This window comes from Symphalangus syndactylus, chromosome 8, assembly GCF_028878055.3.
Source record: "Symphalangus syndactylus isolate Jambi chromosome 8, NHGRI_mSymSyn1-v2.1_pri, whole genome shotgun sequence".
Taxonomy (NCBI): Eukaryota; Metazoa; Chordata; class Mammalia; order Primates; family Hylobatidae; genus Symphalangus; species Symphalangus syndactylus.
Window position 1 is genome coordinate 71,225,044 of NC_072430.2, and position 13,904 is coordinate 71,238,947.

Genomic DNA, 13,904 nt, shown 5'->3' on the forward strand with positions numbered 1-13,904 from the left:
TTTCATCAACATGACTCACTATAGGTAATAAATATTTCACTAGGTGGCACTGAAAAACCCAAACCAAACCAAACCAAAAAAAAAGACTGACTGTGATGAAAAAGGGTCATGAAAATGCAGGGTTCATACACTGCTGTCATGTTTTCCCATCACAGATCCCGTGGGCTTCACCAACGTGACCTCACTCAGCTGTCCTGTTTCAGCCACAAGCATCACCTACTATCTGTGCAGAAATCAACTCTTGAATACTAGTATATATTTTCTGCTATTGTTTGAAAACAGAGGAATACATCTTCTTTCTATTGCCTTTTTCTTGCTTTTAACAGTAGAATAGTACCTTTTTACTAGCAGGTTGTCAACACATATTTGTCCACTAGATGGGTATTTCATTTTTGTTTGAATGTTGTCTTAATTTTTTATACATTTCAATGTTTAATATATAAATATATTTTAATTTCCCCCTAGCTTCCCCCAATGCTTTCTTTATACCTACAAATATGATGCATAGGTCCGGATTTCCTTTTTAATTCAATGCCTGGGGAGTTGTTTCTTGGGAATATTCCAGAGTCTATTTGTTCATTCATTCTAAAAAACACAGGGAGGATTTACCGCATCAGAAACTACATTTAATGCTGGAGATCCAAAACCCAACACAGGGACCCATTTAAGGAGAGCCTAGGAACTGCTGGCTGGGGAAACACCCGGACTTTAACAGAGCATTGAAGAGCAGAGCTGATTAGAAATAGCATCATGATCGGCTTCGTAAAGACCAAAGAAGGAGAAAGGAGTTGGAGGTCAAGATGGCACAGTTAAGAAACAGTATGGTTGACATGGTTTAATGGTAATGTGGTATTTGTATACATTGCTCTGCATACAATTATGTTATTTTAATATTCATTATTTTATTTATTTCTTACAAGAACTCCATGAGGTGTGAACAGGGGGTGTCAGCAGATCATTTCATAAGCAGACCTTTAAGAGACCTGGATTAGAGTTACCTTCAGGCCCTGGACTGGAACCTAGGTTTTCTGACTTGCATTATTTCTTCTACCACACTAATATTCTGTTATTTGAGGCAACCACATTTGCATATTCTCTCTGCATGTGTGTGAGTGTGTGTGTGTGTGTGAGAGAGAGAGAAGGAAAACTAGCAACAGCCAGCCTACACTCCTCTTATCATAACAGATGTGTTTCAATATTTATTTTATTATGAGTTTTACACCTTCTGAACCGGTGTACTTAATACAAAAGTAGGAAAATTCATCTGGAATGAAAAAAACAACAACTACAACAAAAACTCACTTTGATGAAGCAGCAGCCCAGGCTGAGTCTGTTATGTGTACACTTTCAGAACTACAAAAGAGAGAACATAAAAACCAGGTATGGCAAACGATTTGAGGGTCGATCTGTGTTTGTTTTTATATCCCTTGCGTCCGCAGAAGTTTGTGAATATGTCAAGTATTAAGGACCTATTTTGAATTACTAAATAGATGAGATCATTACCATTAGCAAAAGTTAGCACCAAAGGATGTATAATGAGAATTATTTTGGCCCACTACCACCCACCAAAAAGTCGCAGTTTCTGCATCTGTGAATTTTGGAGCTCTGTAGAGCTTATGAAAACCTGCTCACTTTGTCATTAACACAAGCCCTACTGCTTAGTACTTGTGAGACTTTGAACATGTCCTTAACTTTTCCATTTCCAGGTTCTTGCCTAGTAGAGCAAGGATAACACCAATGTCCTTATTTGTAGGATCCTTAGGATTATGGAAGTAAGCTCCTGGAGAACACGTAGGCAGGGCCTGGTTCACTGAAAAGGATCTATTAGCATTTGCTATTCTTACTGTTCTTATTCCTGCAGTCCTTGCCACATCACTGCTACCAGGACTCCTTCATGAAGGATGGATTCCAACTCCCAGGGATATGGGGAAAGTGTAGGGGTGGGCCTGCTTAGGTAAAGTGAGATGATAACAGATCACACAGCAAGATGGGCTGTGGACAGAGAAGAAAATCCGAACCCGTAGTCAGAAAGAGTCTGCTTCCATGTGCTAAATTCTGTCTCTTATCAAAAGACAGGTTTTGAAAATTATTGCAACAGAATTATCAGTTATATGAGCTTTGAGAGTTCTTCATTTAAAATGATACATCGGATATTCTTAATTAACCCGTTTTGGGTCTTGCCATTTTGTTCTGTAATTTCCTTGCTCATCTGATTGTGGGTGAGATTTGTAATGAACTTTCTGATACATAACTATATTAGTTCGTTTTAACGCTGCTGATAAAGACATACCCAAGACTTAGCAATTGACAAAAGCAAGAGGTTTGATTAGACTCACAGTTCCAGTTCCACAGGGTTGGGGAGGCCTCACAATTATGGCAGAAGGCAAGGAGGAGCAAGTCATGTCTTATGTGGATGGCAGCAGGCAAAGAGAGAGAATTTGTGCAGAGAAACTCCCATTTTTATAAATCATAAGATCTCGTGAGACTCATTCACTATCACAAGAACAGCCCAGGAGAGACCTGCCCCCATAGTTCAATCACGTCCCCCCAGGTTCCTCCCACAACACGTGGGAATCATGGGAGCTACAATTCAATATGAGATTTGGGTGGGGACACAGCCAAACCATATCAATGACTCCAGAGGTTTTTCACAGTTCACTTGATTTTCAAAATTTAATAAAAACTAGGGTACAAAAAGGCAGGCTATCTGGGAACTTTCATAATGATCCCTTAAAATGTGCACATCTTCTCATGGTGTGCCTGCCATGGCATGCAATTTGACCTGACTATTTTCCCAGGAGCTAAAGTGCTGAGTTTTCTCCTACATGGAGCCTGAGTAACCATACAGTAGGCCACTCAGGTGCTTGGTTTTCCTTTCATATTTAAGTATCCAGTGAAGACCTTTCTCTAATCTATGCCTTCTGTTCTTATGAGCTATGTCTATTGAAATGTTTGGCTTACTCCAGAGGAGGGTAATAAAATAGGCAACTTTTATTCACAATAGGACCCGAGGGCAACCTTTTTCTACCATAAAGTTACCTTGCAATTCTGTTACTTTTGTCTCTTTATTTTTGCATCTATCAATGAAATAAAAAGCATTACTCTATCATATTTATATCATGTATCACTGCTATAGTAGACAAGAAGGAAACATTCATTCATTAAATCTTTGAAGTGGAATTTTCTTATATAAATGCATATTCTTGGAGAACAACATAAAATGCAGCAGGTATATAATTCTTTAAAAATACAAATAATACAGGCTATTCTCAATGTATTTTTTTCTTTTTCTATTTTAGCCCTGCTTAAAAGTTCTTAAGTCTTCCGAGCTCATCTTGCCATTTCCTATCTTTGCTCATTGATCTGGAAGGAAAATTCGTTCTTCCTTCACAGCTATGTCTTTGACCCCATGACCCTATGACTATCATTCTGGTTCTTTTTGTTACATTTTAGTATTCTTATATATAAAACAATTTTAATGTATATATTTATTTAGTTCTTGTTGTAAGTCACTGTTCATTTTGAAAATGGATGAACTTTGAACAAAGATTTGTAGGGAAAATTGCAAAATCATTGTAGAAGAGGAACTCTTTAATATCTTTCATAAATTTTCTGACTGTAAGTAATTTTATATGGGATGATTGAAATAGCAGTGGCCAACAGCGATATAATGAGCCATGAATGTAATTCCAAATCAGCAGGCACATTTAAAAATTCATAACTGATATGACTAATTTTAATAATTTTCTCCCGTGTATCCAAAATATTTCAACATGTCATCAGTAATAAGTTATAATAATTTACAGTCTATTAAAATAAGTCTTATAAACCTGGCATATACCTTATACTTACAGGACACTCCAATATAATTTCAAATTTTCATTGAAATAATCTATATTTAAAATTCATAAATTAAATTTAATTCAATTAGAGTTAAATAATTGGAATGAAAGTTCAGGATTCTGACTTTCACATACAAACAAGACTTTCAGAACAAGTCTGTTCATGGTGTATCATTGCCAGTAGGGGGAAATAACTTACCTAAACCAAGAACTCCTGAGTTTGACTCTGTCCTTGCCCCCAGGACATAACCATTCTGATTATCTGTTTAAAAATGGAGAGGTTTTGTGGTTTCTAAGACACCTATCAGGATGTCTTTCTCTGCTTTAGTACTGTGTGACCCATTTCATCTTCCCATGTCTTACTAAGATCCAAATTTCCTATTCACTACAAATGGAGATCTATGAAATATGTGATTTTGCTACCACCTAGCCAACATTATATGAAGAAAAGTCATCTTCTCTAGGCTGTGAAGTGTAATACCAAATTCATTGACTAGTATCTACAACAAATGTTCTACATTAGAGTCGTGTGAAACTGAAGTTTGGGGAGTATTATTCTGCAGCTATGTCCATGTGAAATCCCAAAAGCCCAGGTAAAATAAGAAATAGGACAAGAATATTTCTGCCACCATATTGTATTTTTATGAGTTTGGAAACAGAGCCAAGCTTACTGATTTTAGCTTTACCACTTTGCTTTTTCAGATGAATGTATAAATAAAAACCAGAACATCGTGACTAAATGCAATACTGTAAAATTATCTAAAGAGAATGTTGAGTGTTAAACAAGCATAGAATTTATTCTAATTTATTTCTAAATATCCCCTCATAATTTCTCTGATAACCTTTGGTTGAATGAAAAATGTACACACACCACACACACACACACACACACAAAACATAATGTAAGAGAATACATTACTGCTTGGAATTCACTTCCTCGTGAACCAAATCTAGTGAATTTCCTCATCCTATAAGATCTAGCTCATCCATATCTTCTTTCATAGAGCTATCCCTGACTCCAAAAGGCAAGGAAATTTTTTTTTTTTTTTGAGACAAAGTCTCACTCTATTGCCTAGGCTGGAGTGCAGTAGTACAATCTCAGCTCACTGTAACCTTCGCCTCCTAGGTTCAAGTGATCCTCCTGCCTCAGCCTCTGGAGGAGTAGCTGGGATTATAGGTACCTGCCACCGTGCCTGGCTAATTTTTGTATTTTTAGTAGAGATGGGGTTTCACCATGTTGTCCAGGCTAGTCTTGAACTCCTGACCTCAGATGATCCACCCGCCTTGGCGTCCCAAAGTGCTGGGATTACAGGCATGAGCCACCATGCCCAGCTTCCCCTAGCAAATTTGATTAACTACTTTAAAATTTTTATACATGTATTAATTTTGAATATGTATTTATTTTTATGTTTACTTTTTCATTTTGATTCTTTTCCTTTTTATCATTTTTATCATTGAACCATGAGTTCATTCATCCATGCATTTAGGTACTCTTCCATTTAAAAGATATTTTATAGATTCCATATAATTTTCCAAGCCAGCATTGAGCATGCATTGAGAAGGCAACAAACTCATTCCTGTTCTTCAAAGATCTAGTAATTTATTAGGGAATCCTGACTGCAAGAGGTAAATAATTTAACACATTAATGCAAAATGTAAAATACTATTAGTGTCACAAACAGTATGTTGTGATAAGGAATGAGATTAAATTGGTGGGAATGGACTCTTGTTCTAAAAGATGTGAAAAAACTAGCCATAAGGAGTGCTTGGGTAAAAAGAAATTAGATCGTAGTGCGGCAAAAGAGACAGTAGGGAGTCTCTTTGCAAATAAAAAAGGGATAATGTGTCTATTAGGCTGATACATTCTTTAACTCATTACAGGATTTTATGGGGAATGTTTACTTGAAAACCTTTAAAGAGTAATGGCTCTGTATTTAGACCATGCTGAATAATCTCCTATAATTTACTTAGATTTTATTTTGATTATATTAAAATATTACCGGTATGTTTTCATCTCAGTAAAGGATATCACGTTTATGTCTTATATATTTCCCTCACACAGTCAAAAAATTAGTATTCAGTATAGTTTTTTATTATGAAGTCCTCATATTTTTAAAGAATCACAAATTGTCTTATGAGAAGAATCTTTTATCCTGAAGTTGGAAGCTTTGCTGCTTTTACCCCACTCTGCTGCTGCTGCTGGGCATCGGATGCTGCTGTTTTGTGTCTGTGGGAGGGAGAAATGAAAAGCCCAGATTTATGACAACATGATGCATTGAGTCAGCCCACATGAATATCATTCGTGCCATACTCTTGTCTTCTTGTCTTATGGCAAGTTATATTTCCAGTAAAAACATAATACTGTAATTCAGAATGTTCCCCCTGGATTTTTGGATGATATTAAACATTTGAAAACCTTAATAAACCTTTCCGTGAGCTGTGCAGTATTTGTCTTTCTTAAACAGCTTATGTATCAATTTAATGACTATCAATACTGCATAGAACAGGCTTAGAATTTTATCATAGCTACTTGAAATTCATTAAAACATGCAAATGTCATATGTACACTTAGACTGTTACTAAACAGCCTACTCAAATGCAAATCTTATCAACTACAAAATATGTGTGGCTTTTGCATCTGACAACTGTTGAATATGTATGTTTGACAATCATGTTTAAGCTAGATTTTTTCATTATGTACATTTAAGTTTGGCTTTGGTAGCCATTACTTGAAGCATTGAGATGAACTTTTTGTTTGATAAAAGAGTTATTTAAAACTAAGTATTTGTATATTAAATGTTTTATTATTAACATATATTCATACCCATTTATTCTGTTTGAAAAACTTCTTGGCTCTTAGGTGTTAAAAGGCTCATGCATGTTAAATACATTATAAGTATTTGGTATTAACTGTGTAAAATGAAACTGCTGTAGAATAAAGCAGTAAGGGGAGTTAGAAATCAGTAGTTATTAAGCATTTACTATGCCACAGTTACTGTTCCAGGAACATTACCTATGTGTCTAACTGAATTATCACATCTCTGTGAAATTCAGAATATTCTATATTATCCGCATTTTATAGGCGAGGAAGCCAGTGGTCTAGGAGATTAGCTGTTTAACTCATGATTGCACTGCCAACAAGTTAGCAACTGGTGCAATCATATTCACAGCTGGGCCTGCCTGACCCTCACGACATACAGCTTTATCACTACATTAGTCTAAAATTGCTCTCTGATAGATTATTTCATTGTTTATGTATAGGCCTTGATTGTAATGGTATCATTATGTCTCATAAACTGCATGTTTTCTTATATGAATTATTTCATATAGTAGGTACTTATAATCATGTTTTCCTTTATTTCGTTTAAGCAGTCTTCTACAGGAAAAGCCCAAAGCATAATTTAAATTTCCGCATTCACAATAAAACACAGAAAAACAGAGATCTAAATAATTAGTCTTCCAAATCTTGAACTGTATGTGATATACTCCATTACACTGCTCTTAGGGTTTTCATCTTTCATAGTGAAAAGTAATAGCACATGAAATTAATAATTCCGAGTCATGAGATTCATATTCTTATAAAAATATTATATTTGTATTCACCCTAGAGCTAGTATAAAGAAAAAAAATTGGCTATATCATGCTGAAAATAACCAAAATAAATATTTAATAAATACATCCTGGGTTGGTCAACAACAAATGAGTTTATCCAAACGCAAAGGGACCTTGTTGTTAGTGAGACATTGATTTGCAAAGACCTCAGGCAGTGTATAGGGGTTGGAGGAATCTGGGGCTGATCATGGGAAAGATAAGACCCTGAGAGAGGCAGGATCACACAACAGGTTTTATCAGGTGATGCTTGCATGAGAAGGGAGACCCCATACAACACGAGCTCTTCCAGAGGCTTACAGCAGTGGCTGGGGGCCACACCCAGCAGGGGAGAAGGGCACATCAACTCCCCCAGGGAGGGGGGTCAGAGAAGGGCCCGGGGTCCAGCTGTTGTCTCTCAGCAGCCTGGTGGGTGAGGCGTCTCTGGGCCAGAGGCCTTCCATGGACACTGGCAGCTTGGAGTCTGTGTTAGTCTCAGGCTGCCATGATAAAGTACCACAAACTGGATGCCTTAAAGAACAGAAATCTATTTCTTCTTGATTCTGGAATCGAGAAGTCCAAGATCACAATATCAGTGGGGTTGGTTTCTCCTGAGGCCCCTCCTTGGCTGGCAGAAGGCCTCCTTCTCTCTGGGTCCTCGCGCGGTCTTCCCTCTGTGTGTGTCTCTGTTCTTATCTTCTCTTATTAGAAGGCACCAGTCATATTGGATTAGGGCCCCTGCATGACCTCTTTTAATCTTAATTACTTTCTAAAGAACTCAGCCCCTGGTACAGTCACATTCTGAGGCACCTGGGGTTGAGATTGCAACATAGGAATTTTGGGAAGCCAGAACTCAGTCCACAACAGGATCTTACAACTCCAAGGTCTTATCAATGGGTAACAGCTGTCAGGTGAAGTTTTGCAGGGTATGCAAAGCAGGCAGGCTCTAAATGGCTACAAGTCTGCTAGTTTGGGCTATTTTTAAAATAATTGGATGTGTAAAATTTGAGTTTGGTGCCAGCAGGCTTATGAGCTACAGCTCTCAGCCTGCAATGAAGAAATAAACAACCCGGGGACCAGTGCACACAGGCCATCTTTGGCTCATTTATAAAACATAGAGTTGCAGAGCACGTCCAGACTACCCTGGGCTCTACAGGGCTCAAAGGATCCACCCCAGCACTGCAGGACAGCCTCATCTTGCTTACAACAGGCAAACACCCTAAAGGGAATCCGTTCTCATTTTTATTTTGTTTCTGTTGTTGCTATTGATAAAATTTAGACGTCTCATCTAAGGCAAGTACATCCAGACTTGAATTTAACCGGAAGTTTTTAATAAAACCATGTATTTCTTTAAACTCATATTTCTAGACATTCTTTTAAATCCAGATCAGATGTTAATTCTCCTCTGAAAGCGTTCCTGACTTTGTCAAGCAGACGAATACGCCTCTTCATGGGTCCGATAACATTTAACATCTCTCTCTATTATGTCATGGCACCTATCAAGCAGGGCCATAACTATTGTTTATTTACATGTGCTATTTCTCTGAGTATATAAGCCACATCAGATTAGAGACTGTGGTCTCTGCATATAATTCCATTTCCTAGCAGAGCACCTAATGCATAGTAGACACTCATTAAATATTTTTGAACTACTTAATGAAGAAAAGTTAGAAGCAGTTCCTAAACTCAGACAATAACAGTCACACCACACCGACTGCTAAATTCCTTTCCAAAGGCACTGCTGTTAATCATACAAAGAATGGATTATAAAATATCATTTGCCTTCTGGGTGTGGAGAGTAGTTTTGAAAGTGCTTCTTCTTTTGAGAGTGGAAAGCTGCCATGGAAATAAAATGTAAATCATTTCCACTGAGGCTTAAAAGGCCAAAAATCTTCTTGGGTAAGATTTGTAACGAATGAGTCTGGATTCATATTGCTTACTCTGTTCCTGAGCCAGGTTTGTTTTTGGTGTGGTTGTTTATTTTGGGGAGGAAGGGGACTTGCTCTACCTGTACAAGTTGAAAAAGGGTAACAGCAGCCAGCACTAAGGTATAAGTCATGTAATCACCAGGGTGTGTATCTTCTTTATTCTCCAATCTTCACAATCATATTTGGAGGAAGTTACTAATAGTAGGCTTAATTTGTATCTTTATTAGGTACCAGGTACTGTATTTATTTAGTTGAGGTCTACTTTTCTATTTAACAGGGCTGATGTTGCTTTTATTATTTAAAAACTTTAAAAACCAAGATACAGGAATGTTGATTAGGTCAAGTAGTCTCAGTAGCTAAGTTTTGAGTTGGAATTGGTGTCAGCTGTTCTGACTTCTTTAACTCACGATGTTCCCTCTTCATTGATTCCCATGTGTGCCTGACCTGGAGAATCATCAGGATGCTACTTAAACATGCATATCAGGCTTTTCCTGTGGCATTCAGATCTGCCTTCTAGAATGCTATTGTGGACTGCCTGTATCCTCCTAAAATTCAGGTATTTTACTTCTGATCTGCAGTATAGCCGTATATGGAGAGAGGGTCTCTAAAGAAGTAATTAAGGTTAAATGAGATAAGAGTGGGGCCCTGATCCAAGGGGATTAATATCCATGCAAAAAGCAGCACAGACATAGGCCGGGTGCGGTGGCTCACGCTTGTAATCCCAGCACTTTGGGAGGCCGAGGCGGGCAGATCACGAGGTCAGGAGATCGAGACCACGGTGAAACCCTGTCTCTACTAAAAATACAAAAAATTAGCCGGGCGTGGTGGCGGGCGCCTGTAGTCCCAGCTACTCGGAGAGGCTGAGGCAGGAGAATGGCGTGAACCCAGAAGGCGGAGCTTGCAGTGAGCCAAGATTGTGCCACTGCACTCCAGCCTGGGTGACAGAGCGAGACTCCGTCTCAAAAAAAAAAAAAAAAAGAAGCACAGACACCAGAGGAAACCTCCCCAACCCCTACTCTGCCTTATGAGGACGAAGGTAGCAGTTTGCAAGCCAGGAAGAGAGATCTCACCAGGAGCTCGGTCTGTGTGAATCTTGATCTAGAACTTCAGCCTCTAGAACTGTAAAAAAAAAATAATAATAATAAAATAAAAATTTTGTTGTTTAAGCTACCTAGTTTGTGGTATTTCATTATGGCAGTCTGAGCTGCCTAACACAAATGAGGAGGCTCTTTAGCCACAATCTAGGGTTAAAAAGAGTCCCAAGTGATTCTTTTGATCACTCAGGTTTGAGAAATTTGACATCACACTTCAAATTAGTAATACCTAGGAAGTACTGATCACAAAAATCAGACCTACAGAGGAAAATAATTTTATGGTTGTCAGAGCAGTACATCACAGAGAAAGCATAGCTTAAGTAATATTCCCAGCTGTACATAAGAAATAATTATTTTCATCGAAATAATTATTTTCATCAAAATTTATGTATTTTTGCCAAAGTAGCAAGTTTATGTGTGTGTATGTGTGGACTTTAAAGTCCCCCAGAAAATGAAATTACCTTTCTCAATTATGAGTACAAGTGCAAAGAACTCTTCCTTTCCCTTCATTGTTTCATCTTCAAAATTTATCGTTTACATGCTCCATTTAACACGAATGTACTTAAACAATGTGTCACTTGATATGATTCTCTAGAAGATTTCATAAAACAAGAGTTCTTCTCTAACTTAAAGAATAAATGTTACAGTCAGACATTTCATCTTGTGGGTATGAAAGAATTGGGATCTACTTTTAACATAGTTTGAACATGATTATTAGTAGAATTAAAATTTTACAGGTGATACTTGAGGATTTGTCTTTAAATTAGCATCTCTATAGTAGCTTTGAGGTTTGCTATTTTATTTTTTACTAGATTTAGATTTGTAGAGTAGTTTTAGGTGCACAGCAAAATTAAGGGGAAGGTCAAAAAAATTTATATACCCCCTGTCCCCACACATTCAGGATTTCCTTTATTACCAACATCCCCCCATCAGAATGGTACATTTATTACAATCAATGAACCTACTTTGACACATTACTATTAACCAAAGCCCATAGTTTACATTAGAGAGCACTCTTGCTGTTGTCAATTTTATGGGTTTGGACAAAAGTTCAATGACATGTATCCATCCTTATAGTATCATACAGATAATTTTCATTGTTTAATTATCTGTGCTCTGCTTATTCATCCTTCTCTCCCTCAACTCCTGGCAATCACTGACCTTTTCACTGTTTCCCTAATTTTGCTGTTTCCAATATATTACACAGTTGGAATCATATACTATGTAGCTTTTTCAAATTAACTTCTTTCACTTGGTAATAGGTATTTAAGGTTGGAAAGAGCTGACAGCTTGACAATACTGAGGTTTTTTTTTTAATCCATGAACATGGGATATCTCTTTGTTTAGTTATTTTTTAATTCAGAGTTTCATAGATTTCTTCATATAAATTTTGTATGTATTTTGCTAGATTTATATCTAAGTATTTCATTTTGGAGTATGCTAATGTAAATGGTATTATTATATTTAATTTTGAATTCCACTTGTTCATTGCTGGTATATAAAAAAGCAATTGATTTTGTGCATTAGTATTAACTTTGTATCCTACAACCCTGCTATAATTGCTTATTAGTTCTAAGAAGGTGATTTTTTTCCTCAATTATTTAGGAAGTTATACATAGACAGTTGTGTCACCTGCAGGGTAAAAAAACCTTTTATTTCTTCCTTCTGAATCTGTATTCCATTTATTTTCTCTTCTGGCTTTATTGCATTAGCTACCATGTTGGAAATCAGTGGTGAGAGGGGACATTTGTGCCTTGTTTCCTGCTCTTAGTGAGAAAGCTTTGAGTTTTCATTAAGTAAGATGTTATCTATAGGGTTTTTTGGTACATATTCTTTACCAGATTGACAAGGTTTCCCTCTAGTTCTGGTTTACTGAGGATTTTTTTGAATCATAAATATGTATTGGATTTTATTAATTGCTTTTCTCCACATGTATTGATGTGATCATGTGATTTTTTTCTTTAACCTGTTGATGTGATATGTTAATTAATTTTTCAGTATTGAACCAGCCTTGCATACCTGAGATGAATCCCAGTGAAACATGGTATATAGTTCTTTTTATACATTGTTGAATTTGTTTTGCTAATATTTTGTTGAGGATTTTTGCAACCATGTCCATGAGAAACGTTGGTCTGCAGTTTTCTTTTTTTGGAATGCCTCTGACTGGTGTTGATGTTAGGGTAATGTGGGCATATCTTGTTAGGAAGAATGAAATGCTCTGCAAAAATGGTTCCTTTTCCCTTCCCCAAGCTGGAAGCAGGAGGGGACTCTTCTCCAATATTCCTTGTGAGAACCTAGTGAAGCTCCAGGAAGTAAAACTTATAATGTGTAGACCCCTGATGACTGAGTCCTCTTGGAGTAAAACTAATGTAATGAATGGGCCCCTGATGACTGAGTTCTCTTGGGGAACACTGAGCCAGCAGCAGTTCATCAGTTACAGCTCTGCTTTCCCTACTCCCACTCTGGAGCTTTGTGGTTGTGGGTTTCTGCCCTGGTACCATCACTTTCTGTAGTTCCCTGTATGTGTCTCCAATCTTGGGAGGACCAAATTGTCCTGTGACCCCCACCTCTCTGAATGATCTAAGAAGAATTGATCTTTCAGTCTGTGGAGCTTTCTCTTAGGACAGAGTGGTGACTTCCAGCTTCTTCCATGCTGAACAGGAAACCAGAAGACTACCTTACTCTTCTTTTTAAAACAATAATCTGTATAAACCAGAAAATAGAAACCAGCAAGTTTGCAAAGAATCCTGATTTGTATTCTCCTGCGAAGGAGAAGCCTGCATGCCCCTCCTCTGGTCACTTTCCTGTGCTGTGTATGAGGGCAGTTGATGAGGTGAGGCTGAATGCTCCCAGCCCTGGGACTGTGTCTAGAAATCGGCTGGCAAGTCTAGTCTGAGACTTCACACTTTCTTTTGGGACAGGTTAAAAATGGATCTGTACATGGACTGATGACTGTTGCAGGCTTGTTATGTGGGAAACAAAATTAACAAACTCTTGGGAACTTGTTAAATTTTATGTTGGTATTCTGTTCACATCTGGAATTGAACAGGAGAGTCCTGACCAGGCTGAAGGATGGCTGAGAAAGAAAGCTCAAGAGAGGGGAGAAAAATAAAAGGGAGCTACACAGGTTAAAGACGCTTTCAATCATTCCTTAGAGATTATCAAGTATATTCTCTTAACTCTTAAAATGGAAGGAAAGGAATGGGAAGGGAGAAGGAGAGGGAGAGGGAGGAAGAGAGGAAGGGAGGGAGGGAAGGAAGGGAAGGGACGGGAGGAGGGAGGTGGGAGGGAGGAAGAGAGGAAGGGAGGGAGTGAAGGAAGGCAAGGGAAAGGGGAAGGAAGAGAGGAGGGAAGGAAGGGAAGAGGAAGGAAGAGAGGAGGGAAGGAAGGGAAGAGGGAAGGAAGGGAGGAGGGAAGGAAGGAAAGAAGGAAGGGAAGAGGGAAGGGAAGAT